We start from the raw sequence: 19,004 nt of genomic DNA on the forward strand, positions 1-19,004 counted from the left end.
TGAATTATCTAAAATTTAACATTGGTAAAATTTCAAAAAAGGAGCAATAACATTAAATTACAAGAACTTTTAAAATTAATATAAGATATTTAATAAATATATACAATTGTGCTCATTACTATAGCATCTTTTTAAAACCTTAAATAACTTAATCATAACTTTTTTATTTAATGTGAACTGTTAAATAATATTAATATATAGTAAATTAAATTATAAAAACTACAATATTCTTATTTTATAAAATGTTATATATATTCAGAAGAATTAAACTAGACATAAATATAGCAACTTTAATTTTGAAAAGGATTTTTAATGATTAAATCTGTGTTATTTAAGTTAACTTAACACAGTAAAATATCTTGTTTGTTTTATAATTATGTCCCGTCTCCATAGCATAGACTCGACCATTTTCTGAATATACGATTATATTTCTTTAGGCTTCTTAAATTTGTAAAATCTTTACGTCAAATTTGGTTAAAAACGGGATCTGTTTTCTATAGGGTCGATGTCTAGAGATTGGGAAGGGCAAGACAAAACTTCGATGTTTTGGACTCTTAACCAAACCATCACAGTTTTAGATTTGTGTTTGGGATTTTCATCTTGAAACATTTATTAAGAGCATCCTTTCTTCAATATATGAAAACAAATTATTGTTTAATATATCCATGTACATAAATCAGTCCAAGGCACCTACGCCTGAAAAATTAAAGCATCCACATAGCATAATTGAACAGTTACCTATTAACTGTGTATTTAACAAACTTATGTACTTTTGTCTTTGCAGGATGTATTACATAAGCAGAACCATCATTTTATTTATAGTTAAATTTAGACTCGTTATTAAAAACTATTCGTCCGTATTGCTCTATGATCTTAAGTAAGTCAAAATTGGACTTTCATAGTTTTAGTAGAAGCCAGGGTTTTTCTTGTAGGTCTGGAGTCAAACAAACCCATATCCACTAACTTTCTTCTTTAACAAGTCCTATTTCCTCTAGGTTGGTTTTAATTTCAGTTGGTGCTAAGATTGCATTGTTTTTTGACATTCAAATTATCCTAAATTCTCCAAATTTTTTAATAATATATGAAACGATTGACATAACATATTTAGCTGTAAACTCTTGGACATCTCCTCTTGTTTCTCACAGTCTTGGTAACGCTGAATTATAATTTTTCTTACTGTTTTACTTTAACCAATGTTTAAATAATTATAATAAACAAAAGACATGCTACAACTCCTTTCTTGAAACTATTAATTTTAAAAGAACGTTTGTAACCACAAAAAGTTGCAGTTAGAAAATATCAATTGGTTAAAAGCGGATTGGGAACAAATTCCTTATTTTTGACATGTTTGAGAGATTAAGGAACTATCCAAACCGTCCCAAAAACTTGGAGCATCTTTTTGTCCAACTTTCTGACTTCTGAATTAAATCGAAACAGAAACAGAGGTGGAAATACCTAATTTATACTGAAGTCGAGTTTTATTAATTTCCTTAGGATAATACCTTTATATTTTATAAAAAATTGATAATGATCAGTTATTATTATTCTGGAGCCTTAATTTCTTAGAGCTATATGATAATTATTTATTTTGGTCATTGTCCAATTTTTTATATAATAAACAGTTTAAATTTGAAGAAGAGGTAAATTGAGGTTGTTATTTTCTTCAGATATTCTTTCTCGTGACTTAAATTTGCCTATATAACGTTGGCAAAAAATTGTTGACTAGTACTTGTTATAATTTGTGATATATAAAATTATCTTTACCTAAGATATAACATTATTTCTAATAAATTTGACATTGTTATCTAGGAAATACACTGTGCCGCAAAGTTTTTGAATATTCACTAAAGTTTGAATATCTTTCTTTAACATAAAATTTTAAACATACGGTACCCTAAAATTTCCCCCAAAATATTTGTTTTTGTCCGTCACATAATCGGCGATTACAAAAGTTATTAAACGATTTTAGAATTATTTCATCACAAAAAGACCAATATTTAAGAATCCAAAGATTTGTAACTAGTACTTTACTGCATTGACTTATAATAAAAAAAAGCCAGAACACCATCAGAAGAAGACTAAAGGATGACAATATAACCCCGTTCCGTGCTGTAATAGGTCCCTTATTGACTGAAACTCAACGTAGGCATTGACTGAATTTGGCTCGAGAGTATCTTCTTTGGGAAGAAGCTGAGTGGAGTCATGTATTGTTTAGGTATGAGTTTAGGTTCTCTTTAAATAGCGATAATCGTCGTAGAAGAGTATATAGAAGAGATATAGAGAACGTTACGGTCAATCTAATATAGGTGAAACTTTTACTTTTGGTGGAGGTAATGGTTTGAGGAAGCATTAGTTTGCAGATACATACAGAACTGGTTGTCACTGCTGGCGGAAGTTTAACGGCTGATAAGTATATAAAGGAAATCCTAGAACCTCATGTTGGACTCTTTGCTCTATTTATTGGCGAAGAGTTTATTTTTATGACAGTGCTCGACATCACACTGCGAGAATTGTCAGAGACTACCTTGTTGAAGTAAATATTCAGCCGATGAACTGACCAGCTAGAAGTCCGGACACTAATCTGATTGAACATCTATGGGACCATATGAGAAGACACTTTAAACCAACTAAAGGAAAAGATCATAGAAATTTGAGAGGGCAGTGATCAGGATGTCATAAGAACAATAATTTTAAGTATGAGGCGACGTTGTCAAAAGGATCATTAACGCACGTGGTGGAAATCCTCCATATTAGTGTAAATAAACTTACTTGAAAAATATTAAAATTTTGTTATATTTAATTACTTATCTAAAAGCATTATATTTTTATTCTTTTTCAATAGTGTATCCTTAATTTATTAAAAAAAAAAAATAACATAAGACAAGTAACATACTTATTTCATTTTGTTAATTTTTATAAGTATTCCATAAATTAGCGCCGCAATGTATATGGTAAATAGAGTTTTTCGAAGGTGTCAGATTTCCAAAAAATGTATAATATATTAAAATAAGTTATGAAAAACTTGTGATGCGAAACTTTCAATTAAATTATTAATAATACTTTTGTCAAATATTATATAGATGATATTTACTACCTTCATCAAACTTTCTTTTAAAAAATACTCTTTTCCATATTTTTTATAGACGACAATATTAAATTTATTAGATACCTTTTCCGAAGGCAAATTAAACTGTATTCTAGTTGAAACAAAAAAACTGCTCACAATATCTTCACGTTTTAAGGAAAAATAATTTTTGAATAATTGTTTATATTATGTAAAAAGTGCCAAAAATAATAAGAGTTGTTAATAGACAAAAAAATTGAACTCATCTTTTCTCTGTCTAGTCTACACACAGTCGTAAGTATGAAAACCAATTAAACTGAAGCATTCTGTACATATTAACAGTTGGTGGTTCCAAATTTTATAATATAGTATTTGCTTATTAATATAATATTCCCAATGGATAAAACAATAAATGAAATAGTTTAACCAACATTCCTAGTTAATAGAAGGCTGCAATTTACTACAGCTGTACAATACAAATTTTCAATTTTATATTAACCAATGCTACAATCTCTTTACGTTATTTAACATTTTTGTCGTATTAAATGCAGCGCTTTTAATCAGATTTCGTACAAGAAAGGGGTATAGCAGAAGTATAAACGCCTCAGAAATATTACACGTAATAAATGCCTGGAATAGAATGACTTCACGGCGCGCAATAATAGAAAACTAATTCACAATCTAATATGGTTAAGAAAAGCCCTTTTTCTTCCGAATCTTAATTAAACGAACGAAACCAGAAGCAGCGGGAGCGCGGCGAACAAAAAAAAAAAACGTGAAAAACCAACGCTGAAGGAGAGGCGTCGATTTATGCTTTATACAATTCAAGGCATCCCAGGCGTCGTCCCAGTAAGACAATGGCAGGGAAATGAACGTTGCGTATCTTTCAGGAAACATATTGTAGTGCGCCAACAATGCCACGTCACCAGCGTTGCGCGCCATCTCTGTTCCGTTATGGAAACTTGAACAATACGCCTCCGCGATTGTCAAACAACCCTCTGTAAAATGCGATTTTTACGGGCGCGACATCACACTATGGGACAGCACGATTCAAATACTTTTTTATCTCCAAATTTTTGTTCGGCTTATTTTTTTATTATCTACCTGACCAGTCGCTGTTTTCCACTAGGCAAACTGTTAGTTTAGTATTTTTCGTCAGGTGTATTTTTATTCTTTTTTTAAATATAAAAGCTTAAAAATTGATTATTACATGTACCTCTCAATTTTTAGCATTATTTTTGTTAAATATAGAAAATAAAATAAAGAAGACTTTTTCTGGTAATGGCGTTACCACCATTTTATTTTAAGAGATGCAGTATAGACGTCTTAATAAAAAACATGAAAATATTCTCAAATATCTTAAATACATCTTTAAATGATTAATTATAGATACAATCGATTTTTCAAAAATAAAATAATTCCTCTGGGTTTTCCACACATTCTTTTATTAATAATCTTTTTTCTATGCCTGTTTAATCAATATTTTTTTGACCACCTGATAGATACTTTCAAATTCTGAATTAAATTAAATCGAAAAAAAAAAAAAATAACAATAATTTTATATATATTTAAAAATTATACATCATTTCATCCATTTTAAAATATTTTTTTAACAATTAGTTTTTAAAAATCTTTAATGCTTTTAAAAACATTGATTAACCAATTGCCCACGAATAAATAGTTTACTTAAATCTACCAAATTAATAAAAATTGTCTGTAACAATTTAACTAATTAACTTAACTAATATGTTACAAAATTTAACAAATTCTTCAAATTATTGGGAATATTTAACTAAAATTAAAAAATAATATGTAGCCCATGAATCAATATTTTACTCATTTTAATTAAAATAATAAAAATTGTTTGTAACAAATTTAAGTAATTATTAATATACTGGATAATTTAACTAATTTTTCAGATTATTGAGAATGTATAACTAAAATATTTTAATAATTTATTTTAAAAAATTGTAAATAAATTTTAGTTAAAGGTTTCCTTAGTATATTCACCCATTTTAAAATATTATTCTTAACAGTTAGTTTTTAAAAATCATCAATATTTATAAACTGTGGCCCACGAATAAATTTTTTGCTCATTTTACATGAAACTACAAAATAATAAATAATACATATTTGTAACAAATTTAACTATTTACCAAATTTAACTAATTCTTTAATTATTGTGAATAATTGATTAAAATATTTTAATAATTTATATTAAAAAATAATGATTTTAAAATATCATTCTTAACATTTAGTTTTAAAAAATCCTTAATGTTTTTGAAAACATTATCTAAACTGTTGCCCACGAATAAATATTTTATTTTATTTTATAAAATAATAAAAATTGTTTGTAATAAATTAAACTAATTATTAATATGTTACAAAAATTAGCTAATTCTTCTGATTACAGAAAATATTGGAGTACAAGATTTTAATAATTTCTGTTAAAATATAATAATAAATAAAATTTAATTAAAGGTTCCCTCAGTATTTTAATTAACTAGTTCTAAAATATATAGACAAAATTTATGTTTAACATATTATATGTAATAAACTTCCTGTAACAATGTAGGATCGTCAAGCAATGTCAGGTACCTCATCTGCTAAGTTGGCATAGCTAATAATAGTATGTAATTATAATTATTTATGTGGCAATAATTTTAATGTCTAGTCTATTAGTATAGAACTAATGGCTTATTGGTTCTAAAAATGTATTAATTTCGTAAAATTGCACGGTAGAACTCCAAATATAAGAGTAACATAACATTTTAAAAATATTTTCAAAAGTTTCATTGTTATTTTAAAAATGTCAAAATATTAATTACATATTATTTTTCGAAAAAAATACAATTTTTATGACTACACATAATTTTATAACTGTATAAGGTAATTAGTTTTATAAATTATAAAATTCAATTTAATATTTTAAAAATAATAAATATATTAGAAAAGTTAAGTAATGAAAGTATTCCTATATTCAAATTCTCTGTTTCAACATTTAAAATTATTCTAAATTTACTTAAATTTATGAATAAATGTACAGTTCATCTAAAATGTTTAATATAAAAGTCATAAGAATATTTATTTTGCTATTTTATTTATTCTTTATTTAAACTTCTTCAAAAATGACGTTATGTCAATGGATATTAGAATATTCAAATATTTGAAATATGTTTGTAATGTTAGTGTAACGTAATTAAAATATTTGAACTAAATTCAGGACTTAGTCAAAATGATACTCTAACTAACTAAAAAGTTAAAAAATATATGTTAAAATATAAATTTGTAAATGTAAATGAAATAATTAATTTTTTTTTAAATTTATGAGAAAAAATTTATAGTAGATCATAAGGTTACAATTAAGTTAATTAAAACTGTTGTTTTAAAATTAATCAAAATTAATCAAACTTTTCTATGCTTCCGCTCAGTAAGGCCCATCATTTGTCATACATTTTGAAACTTGAGATTGTTGAATATGTGTTAAAGTTATCACTAACTATAAAACCTTAGATGTACACCTTCTGTGAAAGAACAGTAATGTAACATTCCCCAACCTCAGTAGATGTCAAAAAATAAATGTTGACTCCATCTGGCCCCTTGTGCGGCCACGAATGTAGTTTATTTCGATACATACAAATGTATCGTACTCTGGCAGATACTTTTTTTTTCTTCTTCTGTTAACCGCAACCAACGAACATTTGCTAATCGTAAAGTTTGTTTTATATTGACGGTGCTACGTGACAAAACAGGGCTTATCTACATCGAACAAACAAACGTTGCACCATGAAGTTGGCGCTAAAAAATGCACGACGAAAATGTTATTTTCATTTGGGAATTTTGATCGCTGCAAAAGAGGACTTGCTGCATTCAAATGCCAGTAAACAATTACGATAGGGCCCCGCTGTTAGTCAATGGAAAGCAGATAAGGTGAATGTCACGGACGTAATTTAGAACAAAACACTCTTGTTAACGTCGAAACATATCTTAAAATATTAGTTTCGCGAAGAAAGCTCGCAGAAACTAACACTCGACGATGCTGATTAAGAAATAAATAAGAAAGAAAAATGACAAAAGCACTTGTTAACAAAGCAGATACCTGTCTTAAGGTACAAATGGTATAAAAAACGTGGGCCTCCACCGTAGTTACCACGAATGCAAATTTTAATTTGTGGGCCCTGATGGGAAATAATGTAATGAAATAATAAAATGAATAATGAAATAGTAACTTCTTTTTTATTGCTACTGTATCGACATAATCAGTGATATTTGGATCAAGTACCGCTGATTCCAGTACTCGATTGCAGCGAGTATATTTAATTTTAATAATTCAAAAGTGTTTCCCACTTCCACATCCAGCATATTTATTTATTAATTAAGCATATAATCGATTGATGACGACCACCTTAGTAACACATTCTCTAAAAGACGTATCTACAAAAACAGTAATGAAACAATATTCTAGTCTATTCACTAAATATCCAAATATATTCGTTTAGTAGTTATTCAATAATTACTATGATTCAATAGTTCATATATTAAATTATATATTTTGTATATTATATAGTTTTTTGTACAAATTAACTAACTGATATAATGTTTTACTAAATATTAGATAATCCCAGTGTTTTACGGAATTTTGTGAATGTTATTTTAGGAGTAATGTAATGTGTAATTATTGTCCTGCTGTAATAGTACCTGGTAAAGAGTTTGATAAAAACTAATTATAATATTATGTTAATGAAAGATACCAAACACACAACACAAACATTACTTTTTTTAATATTATTTTAATTAGATAACATTGAAAACTTTTGCTGACGAAGAAAAAAAATGTTTTTGTGTGCCGAATCCGGGCAACAGCTCGCAATAGAATGTAGAAAGTAGCAGAAAACGTTTGCTCTCGTGATGGTTAATAACTTAAATAAATATTAGTCATCTTGGCCAACGTCGAGTATCCGAATGATATCGTTCATGTGATCAGTCGGTTATTCAAATCACTTGAATATTGAGTAGGCGATTACTGAATTAAATCAGTTATTCCCAACTCTGTAACGAGATGCCCATTAAAATCCTAAATTGGCTATTAATTTAAAAACCAGCGCATCCACCATAATTTTTGAACAATTTTAAGTTCCAAACCTATGAAAAGAATTCATAAAATTTATTATTTATTTGAATAATTCTAAGGAAACAAAAATTGAGTAAAACTATTAACAGTAATTCTAGTAAAAAAATAACAAAATAAAAAGTTAACGTTCTCCATAATTTGTAACTAGACACATAGATGTGCATTGACGTAACATATTAAATATAAATTCAGTGAATTCAGTAAGTAAGACTGGACATTTGCGATGCTGTTTGGATCGCTTTCAACCTAAAATCAGCGAGTGAAATTAAACATGATTAACGAGCGGCGCCGATGTCAAATTCAGATGTGGCACTGATGTTGCAATCAAGAAAAAAACTCTATATTGAGCGGCGCCCACTAATATTAAACCGCAAATTCGACTGTATATGAATAATGTATTCGACGATTCGATTGTGCCGATTTATATTTTAGATTTAATATATTAATGAGTGTGTCAACTAACGTTGACAGTATTTATATTGACGCAATGTGAAATATAAAAAACTATACATGAAATTTTTCTTATTTAAACATGTTGAAAATTAATATTTTAATTAAACAATTTTAAAGTAACTGTAATTTTTTATTATTAAAAGTAATAATGTAATATATTATCTATTTACATAGTATTTATTTATTTTTAACTATTGTAAATTAATGAATTTATGTAAAAAATTTTTCTAAACGTTTCCTTCTAGTAATTGGAATTATAAAATAATAATTAATATAATACAATTTTTAAAACATTTTTCGACTTTTTATCAAATATATATTATATATATAATACTATAAATGTAAATGTAATTGTTTTAGGACTATCAGCGTCCTCTATTTAGCTGAAACAAAATGCTTAATAAAAACATGTATAATATTATTTGAATAAAAAAGTTTCTTTTGTTTAAATTAAAATAATTATAAAAATAAAGTCAAAAATTTGTAATTATTAAAAATTCTAAAAAACTCACTGTATATAATAAAAAATGTATAATTTGATTAAACAATGTAAAACTAATCATAATATTATTATTATTATTGATATTATTAATAATATTATTAATATCATTAATATTATTAATGTTATTAATATTATTAATATAACAAAATTATTTTTAATCTATTAAACAATTTCATTAAAAGCTCATGTTTAAAAAAAATAAATATTAATAATTTTAAAATACTTAAACATTTTCACTTGTATAATAAAAAATGATTGTAAACAGTTTTGAACCTGTCTTCTATTAGTTGAAATAAAAATGTGAAAAATAACATAAATTTGTAAAACTTGTTAATATTTTATACAACAAGAAATAATCAATTTAATAAAATATTATTTTTAAAATGTAATTATTTTTTAAAAATAATAATAATTATATAATTTTTTAAATACTTTAATGAATTAAATATTTGATTTAAAATACGTTCACAAAAAAGTCATTATAAACCGTTTTGAACCTCTGTTCAATTAATTGGTATAAAAAAGTAGAAATAACAAAATGAAGGAATAATCTAATTATTATTATTAAGAATTGAAAATATTGGAGAACTCGCTAATATATTATATGATATTATAAAAAATAATTAGTATTATAAATCATTGTATAAATATAATTTTTCAAAATTTTTAAAATTTATACTTTAAATTATTGGTCAATTTTACTTTCAAAATAAAAGTTTCTCTTATTTAAAACATGTCTGATTGTAATAATTAATTTTTATTTGTAGAGTGTAATTTTTAAATATTTTTATAATAATTCCATTAATAAATTTTCAATTAAAAAAAATCATTGTAAACGGTTTTTTAACATCTCTCCAATTAGTTAAAATAAAGAAGTAAAAAGTAACAACATAAAGATACAATTTTATTTTTTCTTTTTTAAGAATTGTAGTACTTGCTTAACAATTCATAAACGACACGACGGGAGTATCGCTGTGGCGACATCTGAAAAAAAAATTAGTAAAATGTACATTGCAGCTTTAAAAGCATGGAACTATTACCATAAACCAATAGTTCGGAATTCGAAACGAAGCCATTCGAAGCGGCAATACGTAACCCTTAAACAAGTTCGTACCGTTAAAAGCCCGGGCGCCACCTGAATAAAATATTTTTAATAACGGTGCGCGGAAACACAACAATGTGGTAAAAGGGGCCACAAATCTTAACGTAAAACGTCGCTGTAAATCAATGTACTAATTACTAAGTGGTCGTTTTTTAATTGCTAATAGTGATTGCAATTAGTGCGGTCGCAGTGTTCGCGTGATAGCTTCCAGAGGCTGGTTGCCGTGTTATTATGTAAATGCTGCACCTGAGGCCCCCGCGCTTCGTGATCTATCTGCTCCATCTTGCCAACCCTCCCACCCAATATTCGCCGCGCCACCTCATTGTGAGATAACTACCCAATCAATTTAACTATCAGCCAAGTGCTCTAACAACGAGCCTCTTGTCTTCGTCGTGCGGATAAAGACCACGGTTTAACTATTGAATATAAACAGTTTTTTCCCGCCGATGTTTAATTATGATTCGTATTGTTGATTGGCAGCTTCGAATTAACATTATACGATTATTTATTATGAGTTTACCTAACGTCGGAGTCTTTGAATTGACGAATTCATTAACTTAACTATAAGTTTCTTGTAAAGAGTTGGTTTGTTTGCAAATATGTTAGAACTTTCCTTTGAGGAAAATTTCAGATTTGTCACTTCTAATTCAAATACAAAGGTAAAGTTTATACTGTAAGTGGCATGAATGGTTACCAATTATTTTTCATTTTATTTTTGCCCATAAATTGAAGACTGTTACGCAGTCCTGTGGTTAAATCCGTGTAACGCTTTTCTGTTTTACATGAGCTTTTCTTTTTTGTTTTTTTAGTTCAATCCACTAATCTGTCTATTTGAAGTTCATGTCCATCAATATAACCTTTTCTACGTAAAAATGGATATATTTTAAATTTTACCTCACTACATTTTCAGTCGATAAAAAAAATACAAACACTACAAATTATAAGAATTTAATATGCACATTTTCTTCGACCTAGTTATATATACACAGCACACCTTAAAAGAGGGTTGAAGATAAACTTACTAAAATTTTCAGTATTAAAATCAGAATCAACTGTAGTTAACAACTCAACAAAATTCTAATATGATAATTTGTTTAATATACAGTAAAATCATTAATCAAATATACAAACTTAGTAAATTAGGATTGATGTATATTTCCATTTTGCTGTTATTCTTGTATGTGTTATTGTTTAAACAATACAAAAAAGTATTTTCATTTATTTTCAATTGCAACTATTTTTTATAAAAGAAACACATGTATTTTTATTTATATTTTATGCAATTTTATATCGAATGATATTTGTTAACTTAAATATACCCTACTGATTCTATACTTCTTGATTTCTTATTGTTAAGATATTTGATTTTTCTTCAATAGAGTTTTTTATAAAGCTTTTTTTTAATTTTTATAAATCTTATATTATTTTCTATAATAAAAAATAGACTGTAAAAAAACAAAATACAATAATAATACCATGTTTAGAATATAATGAGGAAATTTTAAATTGGACACCATGGACAATATAAAGAATTCCAGTAAATATATTAACACAGTCGAACTTCGATAACCTTTTTGATTTTTGGTAACTCGAAGCAAATTGGTTGGCCAGAGTGAAAATTATATGTAATTTTTACTTGATAACTCGAACTTCGATTACTCGAATATCTTATTAACTCGAACTAAATATTTGGCACAACTTTCGAAAAGTCTTCTTTCGGCAACCATTCTAACCAATTATCAATTGATTAGAATAATGTCGGAAACTACAATTTACTTCATGGTGTTTACATGACTACAACATCCTAAATTTATATTTTACTAATAATAATTATAATTATAATAATATATATATATATATATATATATATATATATATATATATCAGTGGTCTCAATACAACAAACTTCAAATAGTACTGGTACACCATTACAATTTTAAATCTTTATCAGATTGCGATTGAAAATCAGTCAAATCTATACTTTACCCTTTTATTTACTTTTATAATAATTATAATAATAATCGAAAAATATTATTAAAAAGTGACAATTTTTGCTCTTGAAAACAACATTTATAATTCAACTCTGACTAAACTGCAACGGGCACAGTCAATCCTTCTTATGAAAAGTTGAACTGTTTAATTGCAACGTTTACTGATACTTTTAATAAGAGTTTACTCTTCCTAGACAGAGTCAACTCTTACGCTACATAACTATTAAAAAAAACATCTTTTTATTTAATTGTTTTCTAGTGATTTAAATCCAACTTTCCTTAATTTAAATATTTAATATAACATACTGTTTCTAAACTTGATAATAAAACTATTTTAGAATCCTGTATTGTTATTACGTATTTGATTTTTCTTCTGATAATATTTTTGTATATACGATTTATTCAATCACATTAAATAAAAGAGTTTTTATCAGCTATTAATTACATAGTAAAAAATACATATTTTATTATATATTTTTTCTAGTAATTGACATTCATTTTTAATTAGTTTAATGGCATCCTACTGTTTCTAAACTTATTGGTATGTTTTTAAGTGTTTTATTGTTAATATATATTTAGTTGTTTTTCATTTTTCAATTATTCCTCAAATCTTTGTCATTTTTATATTTATTTCTGGAAGTGTTTTATTGTATATAATTTTTTTTCACTTTTATATTTTTTAAAAGAAATAATTATTTATAGTGTTTAGTGTAACAAGTTTAAGAAATACGTTATTTTCTTGAAGACTAAATAATTAAACTAATATTTACTGCCCATTTTTCAAAAACTCTAAAAAGAACTAGACATACTCATTATACAAAATGATACACTACTACAGGTATTAAAAATTTTAGCAATTCATTATAAACAAGCTGTACTATACATTTGAAATATGTTTGCCAACAATGCGAGTGCTTGATTACAAAATAAATAATATCATTATTATATAAACTGGCTTTTAAGTAGCGGTTATAATTAGTTTTGTAATCAGAGTGAATTCCACGACACCTGGGATCCAATACTATAATGCGCACAGTGCCACAACTCCCAAAAATCAACCAAAAATAAAACAAAAATACAAAACGCTAATGTTGCCATTAAATCTTTTTAATTAATGCTGCGATCGAATCACCGTGTATACGGACTAAAATAAGTTTGACATAATGAAGGTAACCATTAGAAATTTTCCCGCAGCGAGGCATTTCAGAAGCGTCTCCCCGTTCGTAACTCGTCCTTTCACCTGAAACTCGTGAAAGGACTCACGGCTATAAAATGTCGACCGCATACTTCCAGCCTTATACACACACACACATAGAGAGAGAGTTTCCTACATACACGAGCCTCGATTTATTTATTATGCCGTCCCATTAAATCAAAAACCTCATTCCACGTGTATCATAATGCACACTCAGCCCTATTATTTTACTAATTTGGGTTATTTTATGTGGCCCGCCACTTAATTGAAATATGTAAGCAAACAGAACCTTTGCCCAGTCGGATGATTTACTGTAAATTACGTAGCGCCGCAAATGTTTATCATAGTTGACCCGTTCTGCAATCCTGTTTTTATACGTTTCTTATGGTCCGTTTAAGTAAACGGAATTGTAATTGAAACTGGATATATTTGGTACATTTTTAATAACCCACACACACGACATCCTCCACTAGCACAAATAACGGAAAATTGTTCCTTTCATAAAGCTCCCATTCCATTATTTCCATTGTCGTGTGTCATTGTGTCTCAGGTTTTTCATAAAATTACAAATAAGAATATAAACAATTGATAAAATTGCCACTTACTAAAACTTAGACGTGTGTTTTTTTATTTATCAGTTACTGATAATGTTTGGTAGAACATCAGAAAATAAATTGTGTACTGGAAATGTGTTAATTGATTCCAATATAAGTACTTACATTCTTCCCTTTGTCGCGTTTTATTGTGTTTCAAGTTTTTGATCAAATTACTAACAACAGATAATATTCTGCCTCCCTAAAATTGGAACCTATTCGACTATGCCATTGGTCACAGTATTATGACAGATTATTTAATGACTTATTATAATTATTTAATAATGGACCGTAGTGAAACTGTACACTGTAAAAAAATTATCAATTATTTCCTCTAATAAATTATATTATTATATTATAAATTTAGAGAAACAGGCCAAGTGGTAGCTACGAAAAGTATTGCACGAGTTCGAAAAACTTCAAACAAAATCGATAACTGGATAATTCGAATGTCAAGAACCAATTCATTCTTAACGACAACTCAAATTAAAGGCAACCTGGAGAAAATGGAACTTGCTGAAATTAGTTCAAGGACAGTGAGAAGAAGGTTAGTGAATGGGAGTTTGACCGCAGATCTTTAAAAACACAGTTTTCTACTAAGAATAAGTAGTGATGTGTCTAAATTTAGTTTATTAAAAAATATGAATGTTTTGCTTATAATAGGTATCCTGTTCACATAAAAGTTATGGTAAAGGGATGTTCTACAATAATTTATAAAAGCTTACTAATTAAAATTAAATTCATAAATTTAAATTAATAATATTTTATTTAATTTCATATATTATGGAAAATAAAATAAAAAATAGAAGAAACAATTTAAAAAATTTAACTAAACTGTAGTATTAGTTGATATTATGAAAATTTATTATGAATGACAAAATAATTGTGAACTAACATTACTATTTATAAAGAAACATCTAAAATAATTCTTTTTTGAACTGACATTTATATGTATGTATAATGTAGATTGTTAATCAAATTCGAAATTATAAGACAAAAAGGATATTATACATAGATAATTAAATATTACTCAGTTGGTTAAAATTGATCTTAATATATTTATGTCATGTTTAGTTTAGAAAAATGTATATATTATTGGAATAAGAAAATATTTGTTTTAAGAATACAGTATAAAACAACATTAATATTATTTTAACAGTTCACATTAAATAAAATAGTTATAGCTACTATTAACATTAGCTCTTAAAAAAGTATAAAATTAGTGTTAACATTATCTGTGGAGCTAATGTATTTGAAAGGTATTAAAAAAGTTCCTCTAACGTCATTTCAATTATTTTTAGAGTGCATCGTCACTGCGTCTATCAGTTCTGAATATGTTTTAAAGGAAATGAAGATATGGATGGTTTTGTCTTTTTTAATCATTGAAATATATATTATAAAAAACAAAGCTGGCATAATGTAACATATAATAATTAATTAAATTGATTTTATTATCAAAATTGTATATAAATTTTGGTTGGTTCATTTTAAATAGTGAAACAAACGAAACAGATGACCAATGTAAGATGGAATCTTCTGCAACCTTTTTTAATATTGATTTTAATAAATAATACTATTCAAAATAATTTTGTATTTCACGAGATTAATTCACATTCTATAATCACTGCAGTATCTTATAATTTAGACAATTAAAGTGTTAGTTAACTGAGTAGGATGAAAAAATTTACTAATTTTTATTATTAGGTCAACTATTCGTCCACTTAATTCTAGTCCGAACTAAGGATATTTGGTTCTGAGGTAACTTTATTTAAAAAAAAAAAGTTATGAATTTAATGCATTTTAAAAGAAAACAAAAACAAAAAGAACTCCTAAAGCAATTCCAATTATTTTCGGAGTGCGTCGTCACTGCGTCCATTAGTCTTAATTTAAGGATCTTAAATGTGTTTTAGAGGAAATGAAAGTAAGGTTTTGCCTTTTACGTGTATATATATTGAAATTTAAATCAAAATTATTAGGATTCAAGAGAACAATACTCTAATTTGGTGTTAATTGAACTAATATATTTAAATTAAATTATGGAAATTTTATGGATTAAGATAGATAAAATAGATAGGTTTATATAGACAAAATGTATGGTAGATATAATTTTTAAAACATAAATTGTTTCGTGATAGGATTTTTTTTAATTGAAAAATCATCATCGAAAACTGATAATAATTTCGCTCTAAGGGTCCCAACATTTGATAAAAAAATACGTTTTACGGTGTAGAACGAAAAAACGTAGTTCGGAAAACATGACGAACTCCAGGGGGGCCGTTCACGATTGGACATTCGCGTTAATCATTATTTATTTAAAAGCATCGTGGAATGGCGAGTAATTTTTGCGGTCGGAACACTTCCGTCGTCCGGCTCGCACTCTCGCAACGGGTTATCATTCAAGCGGGCAAGCATACGAACATCTCGTTCAAGATTGACGGATGTGTCTGTTCGTCTCCCATGTTCTGGTGCACGGGCTGCCGGGGGGTGGGTGGCGGTCTATCGCAATTAATCTTGTTTAGTCGATCGATTTTCGCCATTTCCACGTTTATCACTCCGACAGACGAATGCACTCATTAACTTGTTGAGGTTGGAAAATATTTCTAATAAAGTTTTGGGCGCGGGAACCGCCGACCGAAATGATGCACTGCATTTTTTCACGGGGGCAGCTTTTGTTGTGTTCATTCGAGTCGGGGTCCAATCGATACCATAAACAAAGGAGCACGGCAATACATCACTATGTGCCTCAACAAATTTTACCCAGTCAGTCAACAAAACCCTCTGCACCTTTCAATTATAACTTGTTTCAACCACTACTTTTACGTATAAAATAATGCTAAACAAACCCGAATTTTTTACATACACATAAATATCAAGTACAAAAAGGATATTTGGATACCTCTTTATAAATACTAATGTTAGTTCATATTTATTCTGTGACTCAAAATAAATCTTCATAATATTAATACTACAGTTTAGTTCAAAATTTTAAATTATATATTTTTTTTCGTAATATGTAACATTAAATAAATTATTAATAAATTCAATTCAGAAAATTAATTGCAGTTAGTAATCTTCTACAAATTATTGTACTATTGTATTGTGTAAGTTCTTAAAATATATTTTTACATAATAATATATAGAGTATCTATATACAGTAGTAGTCATTATTAAAAGAACTAAAATGTTATATATTATAGCCATTATTAGTTTATTTAATTTGAAATGTAAATAACACTAACTTATGTTCTTTTATACTGTATTCTACAAAAATAATATTATCTAATAATCTTACTTTAATTTTGGTAGGAATGTTTATTGGCCAAATGAGTAATATTTTATGTAACATTAAAACTTATGTATTTTTCCGAATACACAAGCTATCTATATTCCTCCGGTTCAATTATGCAATAGAGATGATTCAATTTTCATGACGTAGACCCCCGTGGACTGATTTATGTATGTACAGGGATATATTAAACAGCAATTTGCTTCTATATTTTGAAGAAATTATCCTCTTAATAGTTGTGTTTCAACATGAGTACGGGTTGGTTGAAACCCCAAAGTATTGTTGTTTTGCCTCACCCATCCCAATCTTCAGATATCAACCCCATAAAAATATGAGGTTGAAATTTTACAAATTTAAATGAACTCATAATAGCAATTCAAGAAGATGGAAGGAATATAGACTTGTATATCTATAGTTGTTCGCATTTATAGATCTATACATATGGACACAATGGTCACGAAAGCCTTAACATTTACAATAGACTTACAAATGCCACGGGGATGGGTCAAAATTATAAAACAAAAAGGATATTATTCAAAGTGTTAATTTCAACTTAAATAGCACAGATTTGATCATTCCCTTTTAAATTTAAAGTTGTTGTATTTATGTTCAGCTTAATTAACATTTTATGGAATAAGAATATACTGTTATGTATTATTAACACACTATAAGCGGGTCGAGTAAAAATACCCGTCTCGAGAATTGTTAATTGTTAGCGGGCCGGGTAATTTTTACCTTTTTGAAAGTAAGTACTTTAAAAGCGGGGTGAGATGATTTTACTCTATTGGTTTACATACGGAACTGAAAGAATTATCTCTTATTTTTTGTTGTCATTCAACAAGTTAGTTTGGACTATTTTGCTACCCGCCTATAGTGTGTTAATATTATGATACATTTTAAAACAACAATAGTAAATTAATATTATTATAACAGGTTACATTAAATAAAAGATTTTTAGCTAAAATATTTAACATTTTAAAAAGTTATTATATATTTTCATTAACTTACGTAGGCAACAGTAAAACTATTAATGATAATTTATACTTTCTTAAAATGCCACTTAATACTCATCTTTAGTAAGTAGTTCAGTTTGTTATTATAGTTATTTTTCTATTAGAAATGTGATAAATAACCAATCATAGACATATGGATAAATAATTTAAAGAAAATTATAATAGTCATTATAATATTATGAAAACTACCAAATAAATATTTTAAATAAAGAGTTGTCTCTTAGACATTTTTATTGTTTTCAATTGTTGCACGTGATCCTGGACCAATTCCAGCCGCACCCTAATGCACAGGCATATAATTGAGGACGATCCTAATAACATTAATTCTGTAACTACGTTAGGTATACGGAGTAAACACAATCACACAAAATGGGCAAGATTGAATTAGCAAGACCCCCTTTCACTGTTAATAAACATCTCTAAAAATATTCCGACCAGTGTCATTCGACTTACAATGAATGATGCTTAATCATGTTTCGTGCCAATTTCAATTTCGCGTTCAAATTCTGATTAACAGGCAATAAATAACAGTGCAATTGCAAAGTGAGGCTTATACGAGGATCTATCATTGTTTTAACATAGGGGCCAAAATTAAATTTACCCCGTACTAATTTGTACTTAATGAGATTTATCTCACATGCTATACCTACCATATCCAACTCGTCAAATAAACA

This window comes from Aethina tumida, chromosome 1 (assembly GCF_024364675.1).
Source record: "Aethina tumida isolate Nest 87 chromosome 1, icAetTumi1.1, whole genome shotgun sequence".
Taxonomy (NCBI): domain Eukaryota; kingdom Metazoa; phylum Arthropoda; class Insecta; order Coleoptera; family Nitidulidae; genus Aethina; species Aethina tumida.